Source organism: Trachurus japonicus, chromosome 7, assembly GCF_045865225.1.
Source record: "Trachurus japonicus isolate A0001 chromosome 7, Traja_1.0".
In the NCBI taxonomy this organism is placed as follows: Eukaryota; Metazoa; Chordata; class Actinopteri; order Carangiformes; family Carangidae; genus Trachurus; species Trachurus japonicus.
This window is the reverse complement of record NC_140913.1, coordinates 7,930,722-7,954,276: the sequence shown is the minus strand read 5'-3', so window position 1 is coordinate 7,954,276 and position 23,555 is coordinate 7,930,722. Positions and strand designations below refer to the sequence as shown.

The following is a 23,555-nucleotide window of genomic DNA, read 5'->3' as shown; positions in this document are numbered from 1 at the left end:
ATAAAAAAATGTTAATAATCTCACATGTTGCGCAGCGAGCTGCATCTACCGCCTCTCAAGTATCTCAAAAATGTAGTTCATCTGAATGACTGACTGCATGTGTGGCCATCTCCTCAGTTTTCTTATTTTTCTGAGTGACTGTGTGGTATGTAGCGAGCACTTCAGTGTCAAACCATCTCGTCCTAATGGCACCGCCTCAAATGTCCATGGTGATGAGAGGGAAAGAGGCGAGATGGAATGAGAAGTGATGGAGAGGGAGGAAAAAGCGAAAATGCTCCTGAGCCGTCATGACTCTAAAGACACACTGATGACAAACCCAACAACACACTATATTCTTTTTCAGCATTGCACATACACTTGACACACACACCTGTAAAACATTTTTTAAACAGTTTAATAGCTTCCTCTTCTGTTGCATTTTACTGTGAACGTGAAAATTATTAAGTCAAAAAAAGGTCAAATTTGTGTTTTATATTTGAATCTTTGTGAAATAATGATAGTAATACAGCTTCAGAATTAATTTAAAGTAAATCATTTGCCTATGATGTAAAAAATAAAACTTTATCTCAATGTGAAAAAAATGGAACAGAAAATAGACAACTGTTTCTGCTGATTTGACTGAGAGAAGCTTGGGATTGTTTTTGGATAAGAGTTTGAGGACTTGTAATGGATCATGTAAGGCAGAATTAGGCTAACACTTGATATGCCACAGTCTCCAAGCCTCATGTCTTGGATTTGAAAAGAGCCACACTAACAAGAGGAAGTACTGGAAGACGACTGAAATCAGGGATTTCTGCAAAACGAGGTGAAGCTGAGATTGATGATAAGGAGGAGGAGGAGGAGGAGGAGGAGGAGGAGGAGGAGGATTGATGATGACCAGGAGTTGCACATGCAGAGACACTTTGGAGACAAGAAGAGACTGAGAAAATGGAAACTGATTTGGTGTACAACCTTTAAACTGAACAAACAAAGAGCGAACTGGTCTGACAGAGCAGAGCCTTCAACTGGGGTTGGGGGTCATGTGACAGGCAGCTGAATGTCCTGGAACATGAATGAATGACAGGCACTCGGAGAAGACCATTAAAACTAGGACTGCAACTCGTCATTATTTTCCTTTCTGATTGATCTGCCAGCAGTTACGGACTGGCCATAGGGCAATATGGGCAAACGCCACGACGGAAGTTTAATGATGGTTAACGGCTCGGAAAACAGGCAAAAACTCAATAATATGTAATAGGTGGTGTTATAAAGCTCCCATGGTAAAGCAGGTACCCATTTTGCAGAAGCCCCGAGTTCATTTCCAGTATAGAATGTTTTTGTCATCAATGCGATGAGTTTATGTGGTTGTGGCCTCTTTTTGGTGCCAGTCCGTCACTGTCTGCTGGTTATTCCCTTGTGGGTATAAGAAAAATCATTAAATTGTGTTTCATATGATATATTATCATACTATTATTTACTCTTATGCATGAAAATATTAAACTGGGATGGATTGGGTTGTGCTATTAAAATTTGGGACCCGCATAATATCCCAAATCAATTATCTCAACACGAGAGAGGTTATTATGACCCATAGTTACGTTTTGTTGTCATGCGACATCTCGCGGCCTTTGTTCTTATGACTGAAGTAAAGAAAAAAGTGTAGTGATGTAGAATAAAGAGCAACAAGGTCCACGTCTAGAGGAAGCTATAGGAGAGCAATGTTCGATTCCCAACTGAAAGTAGCAGTGTATATGGTTTCAATAATCTTAGAACATTTGACAAAGTTAAACACGTTGTTGCTGCTGTAACCATAACAAAAAAAATAAGATTATCTCAATTTAAAGGGATACTTCACCCAAAATCGATAATTCACCAATGTTCTACTCACCGTCATGCCAAGGAAGGGTTTGGAGAACTTTCTGAGTCATCAAAACGCTTTTGGAGTTCCAGGGGGGGTCCAGTTGGCAACGGATTTTCATATAATGGCGGCGGATAGAGTTCACTTTTGAATCATCCAAATACCTTTATACTGCTCGTCCGTACTGACCCAAGTGTCCCGTTTGTGCACATGCACAAGATTTGCTGCGAGATGTTCGTCACATGTTCGTCGTTGTAAATCATTGGATGTATGATGCAAACACAGGAGAACATCTTGCAGCAAATCTCGCGCATGCACACAAACATTAAAGCAGAATTACTATATATACTATATTTGTGTTAATATAAGTCTTAAATAGTTCTATCTTCCGACAGCAATCACTTACATAGAGTGTTTGGACCGAAACACGGGTCTGTCAGTCACTCTGCTCTGCTCTGAGCCGAGGAGAAAACTTTTCTCGTATCCTACAGTTTTTATCCAATGAGGAGAGAGAGCGGCATGAAGGGCTGTGTGTGCAGCCAAGGGATGCGCCTGAATGTGGTGACGTAGGGACGAGGACCAATAGATCCATGACAAGGGTAGGGGCTGCTAACTCCATCGGCTGACAAGACGTTATGGTGCGTTCAAGGCAACCCGTAACTCGTGTTTTTCCGACCTGTGAAGTGGTACCAGTTCGATCTGGTACGAGTTCACGGGTCGGAAGTTACGAGTGGCCGTTATAGTGACTTTCACAGGTAAAACAGGTCGGAAAAACACGAGTGGGTTGCCTGGAACGCTACAAAATCGTAAGTTGTGACATGAAGCTGTAATTTACGGTTTCAAAAGCCTGCCTGGAACGCATGGGCGCCCCATGTGTTGAGGCTATAGTCCTCGTGCAGGCGGCCCCGGTTCGAATCCGGCATCCAACGGCCCATTCCTGCATGTCATTCCCCCTCTCTCTCCCTCCCCATTTCCTGTCTCTCTCGACTGTACTGTGAAATAAAGACATGAAAAAGCCCCAAAAATGTACTACTAAAAAAACCAGAGATCAAATTAATTTTTTCCAAACAAATATTTCATGCGGTGGCCTCAGGACACTCGGGTCAGTACGGACGAGCAGTACGGAGGTATTTGGATGTTTCATAGTGTTTGTTTTGGACAAATCAAAAGTGAACTCTATCCGCCGCCATTATATGACCCCCCCCCCCCCCCCGGTACTCCAAAAGCGTTTTGATAACTCCGAAACCCTAATTGGTGAATTATCGATTTTGGGTGAAGTATCCCTTTAAGGAAGCTTTTTCTTTTAACATCAATCATGATCTTTTCTGAAAGCCATTACTGTTTTTATAGTAACCATGGTGACAAAGGTATAGGTGAGCCACTCTCAGTCCATGTTTTTATTATTGTTACCATCACAACTGCGGTCCAGTAGCCTGCCGCCACAGGGTCAGTATTTCAGTTACCACTCCTAAGGTCGTATTAAAGGGTTGGGGGAAAAAAAACAACATGTGATGTTTCAGGTTGGAGGAGTTGTTTGGAGTCCAAGTCAGCTAACAAGCATCACTGCACTGACACAGTTACTTCATACAGACATCATTAGACAGCAAACATGGAAGTGGGAGAACTGCACTGGCAGTTTACACTCAACCAAGTCACTCTTAGCCGTTTTATCTCGTGTTGATAAAAGGATTAATTTCAATGCATCACGCTGAGAGGATGGATCTCCTGCCACCGTCTAATCTCAACATCACAACTGCACATGGGAACAGAGGGGGGGAAGCACTGCTCTCACAAAAAGGAATCAAATCACGTTGGTATAAAGCCAAAAGGTTGTTTCAGATTAAAGTTCATGCTTAGAGAGTCTCCTTTTCCTCTTTTACTGCTATGGACACGGAGAGTTTGCAACAAGATCAACGTAATGAGTTATGTTTGTGCAATGAGCTGCACGAGTCACAAAGGTAATTGTTAGAAAATGTTGAATATCTGGAGAAGGACATCTACCATCAGAGTGCAGAATTAGCCGCTAACATCCAATGATCTGGTCAGAGGCCTGGATTTTAATAAGGCGCTGTTCAGACTCAGACAAAGAAATGAATGGCGATAAAACTAACACCTGTTCTAAGGTTAAACACCGAGCTCACACTCCTATTGTTTACGGGCGTTTAATGAAAAGTGCAAAGTTTTGTCAGGCTCCGTGATCAGTGTTTTACTGATGAGTCGAGCTGATGTGTTTCAGTGCGTGACTCGCTGACGGCTGATAGAGGTGCAGACTGATGACTTTAGATGGAAAAGTAATTGCATTGTTACGCTCGTAATATTGTGAAGGAAAAGAATCACAGGCAGGTGTTTTCATGATCCCCTGCAGCTGATAAATAACACCTATTAAATCCTGTATTGACACACTTTCTCAGGAGTTAAGCTTCACCTCTACACACACCTACTGTTGGATGTTTCTGCTCAAAGACATTTGCATATATCTAATATTCAGAATAAGAGCCTTTCTGCTCTTGAGTTGTTCAGTAGGTCAGGTTCGGTCTTTACACTGGTTCCCTGTTCATTTTAAAATGATTCTACCGGTTTATATGACAGTACGTCATCTTACACCTGCTCGACTTTCCTAAGAGATATGATGTGTATGTTCTTCTGTCAAGAGTGATATGGTGTGTGTAACAAAAACGTAATGTCTATAGTTAAATCTTTATATTTACAAAGGCTAGAAATATTTGTTACCATATTCATACCATGAAGGCTGCAGCTCTCTTTGCAGTGGCGTGGGTTCGATTCCAGTCACTCTCTCTCTCCCTGCAGCTGTAATAAATGGAAACATTACTTAAAAAAAAATTCTATGTTTTTTGTATGTTCTTATTAATTTCTCATCCATTTTTACATTCTGGTATAGAGGCCTCAGACTTTTCAACCCTACTGTATATATTATCACCATGGACAGGCTTTGGGATGGATATACTATACATTTACATAACATGTACTGTATCTATTATATATACTGTATAAGCATATTTGTACAAGCCAAACATATATGGCAAAATACCAAATGGTTTTCAGTTTTGATAGGTTTCATGTATGTTTGACTTTAATTTTTTATATGTGCATTTATTTCCTACATGTAATTTTAATTATGTGGTTACACATTTATTTGCTTATTGGTTGATTCATGATGATTCATGCTGCTGTCAGACGTTATGTGCACTGAGCTGAAAATGTTCATATTACACTACACTGCTCCACATAAATCCCCCTTTTATAGAGTATAGTGTTTTATAATTTCTTTTTTTTTTCATTTCATAGTCTTATGCTTCTTATTTTGTGCACAGTTTATTTCACTCTTATTGTAAAATGTTTGGAGAAGTGTTGAAATCTTTAAATATCAACTCAAAACTTACTTTTGATTTATGACGGTAAATGTTAATGTCTTTAGCTTTTGTATTGAATTTTATTTTTATTTTATTTTATGTGATATGTGTTATGTCAATTCTCTCATTTGATGTGAGCTTTTTTGGCCTATGAGAGGCACTAACCTGTATGAAAAGTGCTTTACAAATTAAGTTTGTTTGATTGATTGATTGATTGATTGATTGATTGATTGATTGATTGATTGATTGATTGATTGATTGATTGATTGATTGATTGAGTCTCATTAAATCATTGCTTTATATCAAGGTCAAAGGTCAAACCAGTCAAAGGTTTGGAGAGAAAGTGTGTAACTTGTGTAACGTTTCTCCTGCCCGTTCCAATAAAGTTTTGTTGTTGCCGTCAGCACTGTATCATCACACACCTTACGGGTATAAAAGCTTTAATGAATTAAATGAATCTGTGTTGTGCCACTTTACAGCGAAAGATAATATGAAAAGAAGAGCGCTGGATATAGAAGGTTTAATGATGCCATGTTGACACACACACTCCTGGATTTAAGTGCCTGTGAAATGAGAACATAAGCACACACTCAGGAAGATGAGCAGAGTCGGACGACATCGGTTTGCGGGAGATAAAAGACACAAAAACCAGGAGCATGCGCGGATCCGCTCCGTCCCCGTCCCTCTGTCGGGGCTGATGGGTAATTGAGGCAGTCACAACACAGATCGGGACGCAGCGTCATGCTGTGCCCTGGGTCTGGCTCGCTGCCCCGGCCCTCTGGCAGCATGCTGCAACACACACTCACACACACAGAGAACAAAAAGACAAATGGTTGCTTCACACACACACACACACACACACACACACACACACACACACACACACACACACACACACACACACACACACACACACACACTCACACAAATAAAAACACATGCTCACTACGCCCACGCACACAGCGACACATGCACACTTCACAGACACACACTCCCACTTCACAAACGCCCATTACCAACATACACAAATGCTAACAAGCTGTCCTCTCACAAGTGTGTACAGTCACACAGGCGCACAAAGACAGAAGCACGGGCGCACGCACACACACACACACACACACACACACACACACACACACACACACACACACACACATGTAATGCTATCTTTGTGAGGACACTCATTGACATAATGTATTCCCTAGCCCCTTACCCTAACCTTAACCATCCAAAACAAATGCCTAACCTTAACCATTACTCTTAACCTAATGTAAACCTAATTATAACCTACAGTCTTAACCCTCTAACACACCTTGGAAAAAGTGAAGACCGGTCAAAATGTCCTCACTTCCCAAGAATGTCCTCACTCTGTTGGTTAAAAACTCGGTCCAGGTCCTCACAATGTAGTAAGTACAAGAACACACACACACACACACGGATCACTTGAAGTCACACTTCCATCCTTTTTTCAATCACAGACTACAGCATGCCCCAGCAAGTCACTTCTCTCCCCTTGTTTCCTCTCCCTCCCTCTCTATTTTACCTCTCCCCTTCCTCCCACTTCCTCCCCTCCTGTCTCCTTCTCTCCTCTCATTTGTCAGACCTGAGGCAAACAGGCCTGGCCCTAGGCAACTCTGAAGCCTCCTCTGCTCCTCTTTATGCTGCTCCCTCCCTCCCTCTCTCCATCCCTCCATCCTGGCAATCCTCCAGTTTAAACAGAAGGCTGTGCTGGGGGAGAGAGTGGGATTCGGAGAGAGGGAGGGAGAGAGAGAGGGAGAGAGGGAGAGAGGCCAGTTGCTTGTGTGAGTGCTGCATGATTCATGTTGCCCTGTAATGAAGCTGGTCCAGTCTTTTAAGTGTTTGGTGTGTAATGGAGTTTCAGGGACAGGCCTATCATTTTCTCCTAATAGTGCTTTCTCCGCCGCACGCCATGACCCCTCTCTCCACGCCCCCGCCCCACGCACCCCTACTGTGGCAACTGCACATTACCAGGGCACACACACACTCACACACAGACACACTCACACACACGTAGCGATTACCGACAGCTGCGGGAGTTTCTGAACGGCAAAAGTGGCCAATTTTCTCTCCCTTCCATTTAAACAACAAACAGGGCGTCGTGTTAAAATGGGCGAGGGGAAGAGAGAAGGGAAATTGGGCTGATAAGGGTTATTGTGAATCAGGAAGAGAGTGGGTTAGCTGCTGGGAAGTAGCAGTGCGTGGCGAGCAGTGATTTTAATATTCTTGAGGAATACTTTGAGAGAGACAGCACTCACAACCGAGTGAGGCCGAGGAGACATGACGTTCAGTGGCTCTCAGGCTGCACCGACGCACCGAATCAGAACCTGAAACATGAAACACGGGCGTTCACATGCTTTCCCTCACCTCCAACCTAAAGAGTCTAAACACACATTTTGACTTTTCTACTTTGGGGAGGTGAAGATTGTTTGGTAAAATCTTAATTTATTTTTCAAAGTTCAATTTGGGGTTTGAACTTATATATTATAAAGTTGGAGAATAGGAGTAGAATAGGAGTATGTGTGTGTGTGTGTGTGTGTGTGTGTGTGTGTGTGTGTGTGCGTGGGCGTGGGTGTGGGTAGGGCCAGTTGTACCAGAGCAGATTGTGGAGTGTGTGTTCAGACCAGACCTGAGATTACTGAACAGATTGCACAGCTGGCAAGCAGCCCTCTCTCTCTCCACGCACACACATTAACAGACGCACACACACACACACACACAAATGCAAAGCCAGAAAAACAAATATTGACAAAGTATTGATCCTGGGTGTATTGGTCCATATTGACAAGGTACTAATGCCAGGAATATCATTCTGGTCCATGTGTTAAATCACAAGGGGTCAAACTCTCTAATTAACCGAGGTTTATTAGTAACAAAGCAAATTCCACGGTTCAAATCAAACCACAAACTTTAGACCGGTCGGGTCTGGTTAGAAGAACTCATGTTGCTCCAAGTGAAGCTAAAAACACATTCATCACGCAACTCCCCCACATGTAGAGCAAACTCTGAAGTGATCATTAAGCAGGTGTTCGCTCACAGCAGGAGCAGCCAATCAGAGGCAGGGATTGACCCAGCACCTGCCCCATTGTTCAGTCTCTTAAAAACAAATGTACATGCACGTGCAAACATATTTTAAAGGGATAGCTCAATTTTGGCAAATTGGCCCATTGCCATAATCCCTATAGTTTTAGGAGTAGGTTCATTACCTTTAATTGTCCGTGCAAGCTAGTTTTAGATCGGCGGAGCAGAGCCGCCAGCTGCTCAGAGCTACGCTACGGAGGCTCATGGGATTTCTTGGTTTCCCCTCATCAAACTCATCAAATACACAATCCAACAACTCCAAAACGCTCTGATGGACAAATTGTGACCTGCAGATTCACCACGCTATGAGATAATAATGGAACATTACGAGACGGAGTTGCTTTCAAGGTAAATTCATGCAAAACCACTGATGCGAGTTCCTGTCGGGGGCAGTTTTTTGGCAAGCAGTCTCTGCATTTACCTCGAAAACAACTAGCGTAGCTCTGAGCAGCTAGTGGCTCTGCTCCGCCGTTCTAAAAATAGCTTGCACCGACAATTAAAGGTAACCATCCTACTCCTATAACTATAGGGATTATGGCAATGGACCAATTTGCCAAAATGTTGAACTATACCTTAACTTATCATACACAACACACCACTTGTGAAAGTGGTGTGAAATTAACTGCAATGCATTGCATGCTATTTATTATGACTGTATATAAGTGGGGATGAGTGACTAGGATTAAAGAACCCCTCCAGACGAGTGTGAGTCATTATCTGTAGAGATGTTTCCCAACTCAGGAGGTGGGCCCATTAACCATGAAGGCAGAACTGAAATGGTATTTTTGCTGTGCGTCACCGGTTGTCTCCTTTGTTACAATTGCGTCACAAAGTGCGGCTCCCATCACCTAGCAACCTTGATGACACAACAACAATATATATTCACGAAACAACTAGGTTTCAAGGCTCTCGCTTTTAACAGGTGTACCTTTGGCTGTTGAATTGACCTGAATCATAATACTTGAATTTCAACGTGGCTCTGTTTGCTTTTACTACCAACACGCAATGAATTTTGGGATATGTCGGACCATGAAGGATCAACCCCTTCCTTTGTTGCTCGGGAAATTTTTCAGCTGCATTTGAAGGAGCTTTTGAAATGAGACAGCGTAGTCGCACAATGGTTTAAACAGCTGTATGTTTTATGTTTTTACACTTGAAGCTGTGTCGGTGTTTGCTGTCATATTGGGATAGGTTCTTCAACCTATTTTTTTCTGGGCAACAAAGGATCCAACTCGAGGATCCAGGGAAAGAAGGAGCCTTGGAAATGGGACAACCTAGTCACTGTGCTATCATACAACTGGTTGACAAATGCAGCCTGAAAGATGCAGCCCCTGAACTGGGACACAGCCTAGAAGTCTTAAAATCACATTTAGACTTTCTCCCACAGTGAAGAATCCAGAAATATTTTTTTCTTTTTCAGCGGATTGACGACTGGACTCAAAATGTCTCCTGTAGTTAAGTCTTTTTGTAAATCGTCTGACCTCAGCAGATTAAAACCGCCACTACGCACCCACAGAAATTTGAGCAATTCTATGTGCAATAGCCTACTCAATGATCTTGTCTAATAGTTATATTATTTATCCAATGCATTTGAATTTATATATATACTCTCACAGTTCCTTATAGTTTCTGTGTGTCCTGTTTTTGTAGTGCGTCTTTTGCCGTACAGTCTGTATGACAATAAATCTTGAATCTTGAACAAGGGGGAAAGTCAAATGTGGCTCCAGGTTACAGTTCATTAAAGAAAAAGTCTGACCTCTCAACCCGACAGGTGCCCAAATATGCACAGTGACATGCTTGCACATTCTTTGCCTTATCTTGTCAGTGTGAGTTAATGGTTACACCTCTGTCCTTTGACTTCAGGAGAAGGAGAAAAAGAAGAAAAAAAAGTTGGCTTCCACTTTTCCCGTCCATGGAACACCTGCCATTCCATGCCAGGCCGTCCCTGACATGTGTAGCGTGGCTTTGTTGCTGCCAGGATGCAGAGGCAGGACGGTCTTTGTGCGTCTGCTCTTTGTTTTCCCCCGAGGGGGAAAAGAGAGAGAGAGAGAGAGAGAGAGAGAGAGAGTGGGGACTTCTCTACGAGTTGAACAAATAAACAGCAGAGAGCAGGAGAGACAAAGCCAGGGAGGGAGCACCTGCCGGGGGCTTTGTGTCTCTTAACAAGGCACACTACTGTCTGTGAACGCACCCCCCCGCACACACACATACACACTCCCTCCACTCCTTCCAGCAGCACACTGTGTGGATCTGCAGATATGTAAACACACACACACATGTTCAACACTTATACAGCGCACTATTGAAACAGACACTGGGCACAGGGAGGAGATATGAGCGCAGGAGAAAAGTTTCAGGGGCCGACAGCTACAGCTGGAGTCACAGTGACACAAAGACACAAGTTTACACAAGACGGATGAAACTTTGGAGGATCACTGCTCACTTTTCTTTGACTTTCATGTTAACTTCAGAGCACGCGGGGTGTGGATTTCACACTTCTCCAACGGAACAGAGAGGAGGGGATACGTAAAGTACGGTGGCCCTGAGAGCTCAACGCACTGTAAACTTAAGACACCAGTGACATGTGTGTGTGTGTGTGTGTGTGTGTGGTGGGATATGAACACATATTAGCTGTTTTGCAAATATAAGCGGTTTCGACATTCGTGTCACTTATGCATGTAAACAATGACGGAAAAACTGTTCAGTGCATCAAGCGTTAAAAAGATGCAGGGAAAATGGAGATAAAGAAAAAAAGCTTTTCCTTCTTCATGGTGTTGTGAGCTTCATTACGTTTATTGTTTTTTAGATGCAGCAGCAGACAACAAAAAGAGACACACTGGCTACACAAGTGTGTATGTGTGTGTTTCCACACATATGAAGGCTGTATAGTTTTATGGCTGAATGTGACAGTCAGTCGTAAAAGTGTGGCAGCACACACGTGAGACATATAAATGGAGATGGTTTCCTTCTCTGACATGTTCTTTATAGAGGCCCCTGAGGGCCAAGGCCACGCAAACCTGCAGAGGAGGAAGGTCTCTCTACATTTGATCTTACACACAAAGGTCCAAACAAACAAAGGAACCAAAAGAATGAGAAATTTTGCTCAGAAGCAACAGAACAGAGGAGGAGAGTGGGTGAACAGTCAGTGAGCGCTTTATTAACGCCTGTGCACTTCATTAGTCAAACAGCCAATCACGTGGCAGCAGTGCAGCAATTAAAAAAAAAAGACATATACTATATATACATATATAGGCCTATATATTAGATTTCTGGTAAACACACAGAGAAAATAAATACTGCACTGTTGGGTAGTGGGACCAGGTGGGCGGGGCTTAGAGCTCTGTGACATCACAGAGTTACAGAAGTCCTTATGACTCCTTTATAAGGTTCATTTTCTGAATAAAGGTTGTGTGTATTTCTCTCTGGACTGAGGCTTTGATACTTTCACAGTATTGATGTTTTGCAATGGAAAAAAAAAGACATGGACATCACAATTTATACAACATGGGACTTTGGACATGAACATTTTATGTTCAGCTCAGCTCAGATAATAAGGAAGAGATTCTTTTAAAAACATATCATCATCCAAATCAGATCCTGTTGTTTATTGTGTGTTCTCAATTTACTTTCACTGCATTTAACTGGATCGAAATTTACATCAACTTTGTTTTATGTTGTCTTTTTAAACATATCATAAAATCACTCAGGGGATTAAGTGGCACAGTAGGTTAAGCAGGCGTCCAATGTGTAGAGGCTAACAGTCCTCACTGCAGGCAGCCCCTGTTCGAATCTCGCATCTGGCGGCCCTCTCCTGGATGCCACCCCCCTCTCTCTGCCTCCCCATTTCCTGTCTCTCTCTACTGCACCTAATAAAGGCACAAAAAGCCAAAAACTATACTTAAAAAAAAAGTAATCAGGGGATTATAAACTTTGTTTAATTTGCAGTTGTGGTTCAGCTAACGATGTGACAACTTCTGGCTGGTGGTTGTCATGGTGAGACAAGACGCGTTCCAGCACAGTAGTTTTTTAAAGGCTCAGCAGTTTTAAATTCACATGATAAAACAACAGCCTCACCTGTCTCACCTTACAGCTATCTGTAATTTTGAATATGATGAAAAAAAATACAGTTTATTATATATAGATTATTAGTTTATTTGAGTGAAATAGTTATAAAAGTCTGCAACAATCCTCTTATATAGATGTAAATTTGTCTATGTGAGTGTGTGTATGTGTATGTGTGTGTATAATAGAATATATATTATCATAGCAATAATGTATACTTTCATTTGCATATTGTGATGCATTTTAGTCACAGTCCACATGCAGTGTAACCCTCTCAGCTCGAGTCAGATCAAGAATCCAATTCCACAAAACGTCCTGTATCTGGGACCCCCCGCCCCCCCCCCCCCCCCCCCCCAAAACCAGTCAGCTGATAATCCCCCTCTAGATCCAGCCCCCCGCACTGAAAACCTGCACCGCCTCGTAACTCATTGGCCCTATAAGGCCTCCATTTCTGCGGGGGCTGCAAACTTGCGACTTGTGTATGAATTCTTTACAGAAGAAGCCGGGCCAGAAGCCACCGATTAATAATGCAATTTTCTATCTAAATTCTTATTTATGTGAAGCAAAAAGTTCCCCTGAGAATCTTGTATTATTCATAAGCACCGAGAAAGAGGAGGAGGAAACAAATCATTTAGCACAATGTGTGTTTCTGTTTGTGTAAAATGTGTTTGAACCATCCGGTACAGTAACACCGTGTGTGTCCCCTATTGCACAGCACAGCCTTTAAATATGTGCATTTGTGTGTGTCTGTGAGAATGGCTTCTTTGCCTCATGTTTGAATAGTTTATGTTTGTGATATCTGTGTGCCTTTGTGAGATTGAAGGGGAATTTGCATCTGTTTATGTGCGAACGCATGTATGTTTGTGCATTCCAGTGATTATCTGAGAGGGGAGGTATGTGTGAGCATGAATGTTAATACGTGCGTTTGTGAGTGACAAGCAGTTGGGTAATGGAATCAGGATGTATGTGCGCGTAAGTGTGTGATTGCGTCTAAGTGCTTGTGTGCTTGTGGGTGATTTGTGCGTGCGCACTCGTGTGTTTGTGCAAGTGTATACATGGCTATACGTTGCGTGCTAATATGAACATGCAGAGCCACTTGGTATTCCGCGCGGCTCGTCTCTTGTCTGTCAAGTACGCGCGCGGGGATCGCAACTGGAGAGATTGAAAGTTTGAGGAGCTGAAAGGCCTGAATGCAAATGAGACAAATATACTTGTTTTCTCCTCCTAAACCCCCCACAGTTTCTCCCTTCATTGTCAACCCAACCATCATCTTTTCTTTTTTTCCTTCTGCCCTCTTTCTTTCCCTTCAACCCTATTTTCCTCCCGAGCAGGTTTCCAAACTGGAACCTCGCCGCAAAACTGAACATGTGCGCTGAAGAAAAAAAAGTAAGAGGGGGGGCAACAATGGAGAGAAAAAGTAGAAAGCAGATTTTTCTCAGCCGTCAATAAAAAACCAGTTGTGCAGCTTCTCTCTCCCTAGGAGTTGAATAAAAACGCTCATCAAAATCTAAAAGCATCTGCGGGGTGAGAGGATGATTTCCATCTGTGATCTAGTATTAATGGAAGTGTTAATAGGGGTGGCGGCTGCATGTGGAAAGAACTGACAGAGAAACAGCCAGCAGCACTGGATCCTCCTCCTGAACTATCTACACCACTCGCAAGATAAACAACCTCACAGAATGCAGATATGGATCAAGGCGAACGCACAAATGCCCACAACACTTACAACATGCATGTGCACAAAGAGTTTTAGTGCATGTATATGTATGACGCACATACACACATGTATATAGCGTGTGCACGTCGATGCAAAACACACATCAGTGATGCCGCAATCACAAATAAATCAAGAACACACACGGAGGGTGAAGATGAAAAACACGCACACGGATTTAAATTTCATGGACACATACAAATTGCAGCTGCGGAGAGTCACTTATACATAATGTGCACACAAACACACACACAAAGCATATATAAACACAAACATACACCCCAGGGAGAGGCAAAAAAAACAAAACAATATCACAGCGCACTTGTAGCTTTCACACACAAAACAACACGGTAGGCTACACGCAGCACTGATGCACACAAACACAGATATGTGAGAGACTTATTGAGAAACTGCATCCTATAACAACACAAGAGATTGACATGTTTTCACAATCTTGTGTGTGCACGCATCCAAAGCAAACACGTGCAGATCAAACATATGATGCATGCCAATATTTATACAACCACACAGGGCACAACAGAGGCCGGAGGAAAGGAAAGGAAAATAGCCTTGTGAGAAAAAATAAGTTTAAAGGGAAAATTACACACATTACACACTCTAAATGACTGTATGAATCAGTCTGTGGCCTCCGTCTATGAATCATCCAGGTAAAGATGGATGTGTTTTGTTTTTTTCACCGTATGGCAACATGTTTCAGTTTCACACACAACTTGAAGTGGTGCAGGAACACACACCTGTTCTGTGAGCAGGAAGTGTCTTCCTCTCATCCTTCTGCTGTTATACAGTAGAAAAATACAATACATACTGTATGCACAAATATTTTCAATTCTAGTGTAAGATGAGATATATTTTATACACATGTTTGACAGAGGAACATTTTAGTTTTAGTTAGTTAGCTGTTGTTTTTTCCCTTACATTATTTTCCACAGATTTAAGATCATTGGGAAAACTGAAGTATTATGAATGCAGTATAGAGACAATGTTTATAATACATTCTGATCGCTGATGTAATTTGGAACTACATTATTCCCCTTGCCTGTATAATTAGTGATGGTGGAGATTGGTGGAGTGATATGACGTGAGGCCATAAGGTGGTGTATGATGTGTTCAGTGTTTGAAAAGGGGATGACATAAAACATAGACTGATTTAGGAAGAACAAAGTTTAGAGTGGTAATGCTATTAGTAACAAGCATTACACTTCCCATTGGTAGAAAGAAGCTCCCAACAAAAGTGTTTCAGGGGACACGAAAAAGGACCCCGCAGGCCACCGGAATACTGGAATTTCTTATTCGTTTTTGACGGGAAACGCGAATAACGTCTTGCTGTCTCCACATGCAGCTGTTACAATGGTTAAAAATGTTAAAGTTAATAATAATGCATTAATGCAAATTCCTAACACGACTATTTTTTGACACATGTTCTGTTACACTGTCCTTTGGTCAGACCTATTAGTTAAATCTCCTCAAAATAGTTTGAGAAGCCTTCTCAACTCCTCCGTCGTCCTCCAACTCTAGCATTTTAATTACTGATTCCAGCACTTTACTACCCAACTTTAGCACTTTAACCTACCACCTACCACTGTGTCTACTGTAAACCACAATTTATTATGTTGTATTACTTTCTTTGTTTGTTTGTTTTTTTTATTGCCCCATGGTTTTAAAAATTGTATTTAAAGGGATAGTTCAACATTTTGGCAAATTGGCCCATTGCCATAATCGCTATAGTCATAGCAGTAGGTTCATTACCTTTATTTGTCGGTGTAAGCTATTTTTAGAACGGCGGAGCGAAGCAGCAGGCTGCTCAGAGCTATGCTACGGAGGCTAAAGGAATTTCTTGGTTTCCCTCATCAAACTCATCAAATACAAAATCCAAAAACTCCAAAACGCTTTTGTGGACAAGTTGTGACCTGCGCAATCACCACGCTATGAGATAATAACGCAACGTTACGAAACTGAGCCGTTTTCGAGGTAAATACAGAGTCTGCTTGCTGAAAAACTGTCCCTGAATGCAGCTCGCATCAGTGGTTTTGCATGAATTTACCTCTAAAACAACTCCGTCTCGTAACGTTCCGTTATTATCTCATAACGTGGTGATTGTACAGGTCACAACTTGTCCACAACAGCGTTTTGGAGTTGTTGGATTGTGTATTTGATGAGTTTGATGAGGGAAACCAAGAAATTCCTTTAGCCTCCATAGCATAGCTCTGAGAAGCCTGCTGCTGCGCTCCGCCATTCTAAAAATAGCTTACACCGACAATTAAAGGTAACACACCTACTGCTATGACTATAGCGATTATGGCAATGGGCCAATTTGCCAAAATGTTGAACTATCCCTTTAATGGTATATTGTGTCTCCTTTAATCTGTTGCTTTTATTTCAGTATAGGGGGACTATCAATGGAAATTAGCCATGTGGCTAGAGTTGAGTACATCCACACTTGGAGTGTTGTTGATGTGCATTGTCCCTCTTAACCCATAAGAACCCAGACCCATTTATCCTTGAAGGAAAATTAAGTGGGGTGAAACACAGACCAAGTGGAATGCATGGAACACATTTTTGAAGTTTTTTTTGAAATAGCGCCACCTATTGTCAGAGATCTGGAATGTTGCATATATGTCACATCGGGCGTTTTTGGTATCTTAAATTTTCACTTGAAAATAAATGGGCTTAACATTTTCTTTTGCTCTGTAACACAAATTTGACCTTTTATTTGCATTTCCATAACATATATCAAAATTACAAATCAGCTGGTTACTATTAACACCTTTTTAAGACAAGTTTCACAACAAAAAAGGGCAAACACTATAGAAATGCGAATATTGCCTCATATTGAAGACTTTAACCAGTTACTGAAGCCTTAAAAGCTGTGCAACCACAATTTTATTTCCAACTACAAATACCTTGGCATCTGGATGGACAGTTGTCTTAATTTTAAGCACCATATCACCACCCTCATTGCTAAACTAAGAACAATACTTGGCTTTCTATACAGAAATAAGCACCGTTTTCCTACTCACCACAGGAAAAAAAATTGGAGACACTATTTTTTCTCTGTTTTAGAGTATGGAGATGACATCTATGGAAAAGCAGCTAGTTCCATTTTGATTCCACAGGATGCTGTTTACCACTCAGCCTTACATTTCATTTCCAATGATTCATATAATACTCATCACGGCACTCTTTATCAAAATGTCGGCTGGTCATTTCTGACAGTAAGGGGAAAACAGCATTGGTTTTTATCCATTTTTAAAGCCCTGTCACAGTTGTTGTCTCTTTATTTATCATCTCTATTAACTATGAAATCACAAAACATTGGTACCCACTCACAGAACTGATAGTTGGGTCATATTCCATTCGTCAGAACTGAGCTGGGTAAAACGTCCTTCTCTCACAATGCACCACATGGGACCCTCTCTCCCATCAGTACAGCAGTCCAGAACCCTTGTCTCAAACCTGGTTCATGACTGTTTGACTGAGTTAACTTTTCTTATTTGTTTCCTAATATTTTCTTATGTAAACTCTCATTCTTCTTTGCTGTATTTGTTGTTCTGTATACAACATCTATTGCACGTCTGATGATCGTCAGTACATCCTGAACACTGTATCCTATTTTGTTACAGAAAATACAGCAAAAAAGCATAATTACATTAATATGGGACCAGCATGGGATACTAAAATCTTGTTCATTTACTGAGAAGAGTGTCTCTGCTAAATCTGTGGTTCAATTTCCGGACTGATATATCATTTTATTAAATATTGATTGAATTTGACATTATTTTTATGTTAACATTTTTAAATTATGTTTTAAATTGAACAACATAGAGTATATTAATTCAAAATACCTGAATTACCTAATTTAATTGAGCAGTTCTTTCCCATTTTCCTCATTGTGACATAGGCGTCACATGGTATTTTTCCTGACTTTTTTAAGGCTAAGGCCCGATGTGACGTATATGTCACAGCAATATTTTCTTAAGTTGTTTTATATGAGTTTCTTCAAAAAATGAGGTCAGAACAGGTTAAATACAACAAGGGACATGTTATAAAAGGATTTGCATTGTGAAATGGGTGGTGGCTTATTTTATTGACAGAAAGCAAGCTTTTTAAAAGTAGCTGCCTCTGTGAAATGTGCCAACTCTGCTGGCCACCATCTTGGAAATGTTGTCATGGATGGAGAGATTCACAGAGAGTCATGTGACTGCACCAGGATGTTGAGTAGATGTCACTTAGGGACTTCATGATTTAAAAGTTCAACATAAATATGTGTAAGGGGCTTTCCAGGACACTTGAAGGCAGTGTGACACCCGTGTCACCGTGGGTCCTTATGGGTTAATCAAATAAAGGAAATTGAATTAAATCACTTGGCGCAAATAAATCATCTCTCAGTGAAAAGTTGAAGATCTGTGCTAACAGTTACCAAACAGGTCTGTTGACAAACCAAGGTTATTTGCACTTAAATGAGTTTCATTCAACGTATACCCAACACTTATCCATATATCCCTTTGAAGTACATTTGAATACGAAATGTGTAATTCATTTATGATTAATCACGCTAAACTATGGACATGCTCGCTACAATCATTTCATCCATTGACAGCCAGTATTTCCATGTCTATTCAGAGTCAGCCTAGACCTAGATAACCATAGTGAGGCTTCAATGTCATTTAATGTTTCTACTATGATGTTAATATGACATCAGATCTATTTCTGCTGGAGCTGGCACAGAAACAAACAGACAAAAGGCCAAATCTCTGCATAACTGCAACATGAGAGATGTTTATGTGTCCACTCTGATCCATCACAGGGATAGTTCAGGGTTTTTCTTAACATGGAGTAGTGTGAGATAGTCATATTGTTCCTATATAACCTGCAGCAGAGTCTAATCAGAAACCTATGTGTCAAATTCCCAAAAGAATGAAAAATAAGAATACAGTGCAGTGATTGAAACATATTCTCACTCTAAGGTTTACTGGAGTACAGTATGATTGTTTAATGAGTGACACTCCTGCTGTATTCTTGTTTGTAGAAAAATAAAACCAAAGGAAGCTGAAGTTGTAGTCGAAGTGAAGTCTGACAGGTGTGATAGGGGAGAGATGTCAGATCATTTTCCACCGAGTGTTTGCCTTTAAAAATCTCACTTCATATATAATTCATGCATTCAAAAACATCAGGCTTTGAGCAGTCAAGAAACGCTCGACACTAACCAGCACACTGCAGAGTAACCTGTTCGCTAGCTGCAGGCTGATCCACTTTCATTCACAGCCTCATCTCCATGTTTTGCATTTGTTGCTGGAGAGATCACAAGAATATCATCAGCGGTTTTGCGTGTTGCAAAATGTCAGCCCGGCTGAAGCTTTTATATCTAATCACTGTGAAGTCAGAATTGAACGAAAAGAATTGACTGAATGAAGTGAGTGACAGGATGAAAGACAACGGAGGTGCGAGGGTGCTATGAGTTCACGGAAACTCGAAAGCGTACAACCCAGCGATTGAATGGGATGTATAGATTTGGGTTGATGCATCTCATACGCTCAGACTAAAAACATCAAATAAATTACATCCTCTCACAGTTGATGAAAAGCTTTCGATATGTTGCTGTGGTCAATCTCCAAACAAGGCTGAAAGTACCTGACAACAGTGCTGTGCAAAATGTGCCATCCACACAATGGCTGCCGGTGATGATGCCGTTAACTCAGGCCTGACTTGGCAAGGCGCTCCTTAGTTAAACCAAGATCAACAGCAGATGCATCATCGTGGCAGCAGAACATGGCACTGTGATATGACATCACACCCCCGCTAAGAGCATGGCACAAACACAACCGGTCCGCTGCCAAACAGAGGGAGAAACATTGCACGAACACAAACACAAAGTAATGAGTAATGAGTGTCCCTGGCGTCACGAGAGCGGGTCGAGAACAGATCTCAGGATTCAGGGTCTCTGTGTCGAGACGAGTCATTGTCTCAACAAATATTTAATTTCCTGATATTTAAATGTGGGCAAAACTGTGAGATTAAGTAGAAAGATAAATTAAGTTGCAGGGCAGAGCCAGACACTATCTCTAATTAATAAGTCCAAAACATCAACTTGATTTTAATCATTTTAATTTTCCTAGTTGTCTCTATTTCAGAATTAGTGGAAGAATTATTTAAAGACATAGTGATTTAGATATTCTGCTACTTCACAGGAAATTAGACTGAATATACAGGCTGAAAACATTAAAGGGGAGCTCCACTGATTTTGCACTACAAAGTGTGTTTCCAGGTGCTAGTGCTACGGAAAAAATGTCTAGGCTTATAAGCCGACAAACTACAGTAAGACCATACTAGCCAATCTCTGTGTTTTTAAATGTCTCCTCCTGTCCCAAACACAGAAAACTGAGACTTTTGGAAAAGCTGCCATACTAGTGAAGTTTTATTCTGAAAATCCAGGGTTGTGTTGTAGATAGCCTGGATGGAGATATTTGGAAACTGTGATGTAAACACTCATGGTCGCCTGCTGACTGGGTCTTATCAGAGGCATTAGCAACATGAATAATGAATCACAGTTGTTATTGACCTTGTTTTGTTTTTTTGCTAGTAGCTGTTGTTTAGCTAAATTCTGCAATGCTACAACGGTGCTTTTGCTGTTCCTAGTGTGTAGTATTTTGAGCTACTAATCAAATTTGAGCTACTAATCAATTTTTTATTTGCTTACAATTCAACTAAAATACGTTCCTGGGCAGAGATCATTTTATCATTTCAGAATGCTTTTTAGCTCAGTGGGTAAAGCAGGCGCCCCATATGCAGAGGCTACAGTTCACTTAATAATAATAATACATTTTATTTGTACTTGTGGTCTCTATCTTCCTCTATTTGCTATATTCCCTGGGTAGGTTGGTAATTTGTTTTTAAAATGTTAAGTAGCCCTCTGTTAACAATGTTACAATAATTTCAGGTAGGTCTACTGTATGTCAATTTGTCACTGCCTGTTGTTGGGTTAAACAATCGCCTTGATAAAGACAAAGTTTAGTTGAAACATCAGGGAGACAATAGAATCACTGACCCTCCTTTCAAGTTTTGGATGTTAACCATCATGCAAACTTTTTTTCTTTTTTTTTAAATTATATTTGAACATTTTCTGGAAGGCGTTCTACAGCATTCGGTAAGTAATCTGTAATTGTTTTTCCAGACATTTTGGATCAGACAGAAGAAAAAGAGTAGCATCATCAGCTCCAGTGGTGATGGGACAGAGAACAGAGTAGCACAGTGACATCATATTGGTTATGACGCAGCTTGACAAATGATTTCTGGGAAGATCTGCGGTATTAAGTGCTTCGCGGCAAAGATGTCACCACAGTAAAAAAAAAAAAAAAAAGAAGATGAAGAAGAAGAAAAATACAAAAACAAATAAAAGTAATGACCACATCAGGACAAAGTGATCCTCTTACATGGTGAGTAAGCAGCACCCTGCTGGGAGTCTGATGGGGAGCGTGTATCTGCGGTGGCCTCCTTTATTTTAAAGGAAATGTGAAACGTGTATGAGCTTTCAGGCTCACTCGTCCCTGCCACTGTCACATACTGTTGGATATACACTGGTGTGTGTTGATAATGCATCACAGCAGTATATCTACTACCTTAAAGCTTCTTTGTCGTCCTCCCCCCCCTTAGCCTCTTCTACTCACACCCACACTCCCCCATGTCCAGGCCCATTATCCCAGGCAGCTGGTTTTGGGGCCGGCTGGCTGGAGAGGAAGCTGAAAGTAGAGTCTAATTCACTTATTGATTTCTGTCCTGTGTTGCAGGATACTTCACAGCTTTAATCAGTGGGTTGTTTGGGGCTGAGGATGGGGTGAAAAATAGGGTATGGGGCCACCAGATGCAGTGTTCGCAGGTGGGTCAAAATGAGTTTGCATTGCTTTCTCTGAGCCCTGCTTTAAGTACTCACTTTTTGTGTTTCATACCACAGTGCTTCTAAGACTGAAATGGATCGCTATGTCAAGAGTTGGCGATTATTTGTGACAAAAGAGAAAACATTTTTTTAATGTTTTTCTTTTTCAGTAATAGCTTGCACTGGCATTTAACACAAAGAAAAGAATAAACAAAAGTTGTGGTAGAATGGATGCAATGTTGTAAAGCAAGTTAGGTAGTGTCAAATAAACATGGCTTAACCAAACTATTTGTTAAAGGGATAGTTCAACATTTTGGCAAATTGGCCTATTGCCATAATCGCTATAGTCATAGCAGTAGGTTCATTACCTTTAATTGTCGGTGCAAGCTATTTTTAGAACGGTGGAGCAGAGCGGCAGGCTGTTCAGGGCTATGCTATGGAGGCTAAGGGAATTTCTTGGTTTCCCTCATCAAACTCATCAACCAACAACTCAAAAACGCTGTCGTAGACAAGTTGTGACCTGCACATTCACCACGCTATGAGATAATAACGGAACGTTACGAGACAGAGTTGTTTTAGAGGGAAATTCATGCAAAACCGCTGATGCGCGTTGCGTTCAGGGACAGTTTTTCAGCAAGCAGACTCTGTATTTACCTCGAAAGCGGCTCCGTTTCGTAACGTTCCATTATTATCTCATAGCTTAACAAACCTACTGCTATGACTATAGCGATTATGGCAATGGGCCAATTTGCCAAAATGTTGAACTATCCCTTTAAGTTTCGCTATTTCCATGTAGCCAACATAAGGATTATTGTTTACCACAGTTACTAAATTAGGAAAAATGTTGTGAATTCAGCACCAAATGATACTCCAATGGTAACCTTTGTTTCTCTTAGGCTACTTTGTTTTTAGCATGGCCTGCCTTGTCATTTTCCGATACCGAGTCACTAGCATCCAAGCTGCCATGAAGAAGTAGCGCTGCTCAGAAAGAGTATTATAACCTCATCATGTGCTGTAAATAGTGGCTGAAGCTTTTGGAAAAACTAAAGAAACAGCAGTCAATGCTAACGTTGGCTATATAGTGATAGCACAACTTACAAATGGCTAATTTAAACAGGAGGAAATAGTGCATTAGCAGGGGACTGTTTTCAACCACAGATTTATACACACCAGTGACTAATTACAGCAGCAGGATGGTGTTTGAGGGACTGAATCAAAATAAACTACTGTGTGTGTGTGTGTGCGTGTGTGTGTTCATGGTAATGAAGGAACATGTCAGTGTTCAACAGCAAGGCTCACTCATGTGTTTTAATAGTGTTTGGACAACAATGGCGTTCTATGGCACAGAGGGATAAGATACATCACTAATGATAAAAATAAAAACATATCACTAAATGTATTCACCTCAGGCCCAGGTTACAGTCCACTGATGTGGATAGTAGACTGAGACCAGTGTCAGAGATTACAAGTCAGTGCTGAATAATCTAAGCTATTTACTATTCACTCTGTGCAGGACTCGTGGTTCTATTAATCTTCAATTACAATGCTGAGAGGATGACAGAGAGAAAGAAGAGCAGGAAACAG

The 23,555-nt window shown here is 41.2% G+C and overlaps 1 protein-coding gene across 1 annotated transcript in view; it reads right to left on the bottom strand.

Annotated features, from left to right (window-relative positions):
- Window positions 1-23,555, bottom strand: part of myt1b (myelin transcription factor 1b) — a 118,949-nt gene that overhangs the window by 51,040 nt on the left and 44,354 nt on the right. The gene's annotated exons all lie outside the window — the stretch shown is intronic.